The sequence below is a fragment of the Arachis duranensis genome, chromosome 4 (assembly GCF_000817695.3).
Source record: "Arachis duranensis cultivar V14167 chromosome 4, aradu.V14167.gnm2.J7QH, whole genome shotgun sequence".
Taxonomy (NCBI): domain Eukaryota; kingdom Viridiplantae; phylum Streptophyta; class Magnoliopsida; order Fabales; family Fabaceae; genus Arachis; species Arachis duranensis.
Genome location: NC_029775.3, coordinates 89,164,692 through 89,164,911, shown reverse-complemented (window position 1 = coordinate 89,164,911; position 220 = coordinate 89,164,692).

Here is a 220-nt window from a genome sequence, read left to right as displayed (position 1 = left end):
TTTAAACGCCAGTCTGTCCTTCTTCACTGGGCGTTTTGAACGCCCAGCTTTTTCTGTGCAATTCCTCTACTGTATGTTCTGCACCTTCAATTCTCTGTATTATTGACTTGAGAAGACACAAATTAAAAATATTTTTGGATTTTTAATAATAAGGAATAATCAAAATGCAACTAAAATCAAAAGAACAATGCATGCAAGACACCAAACTTAGCAATTTGTA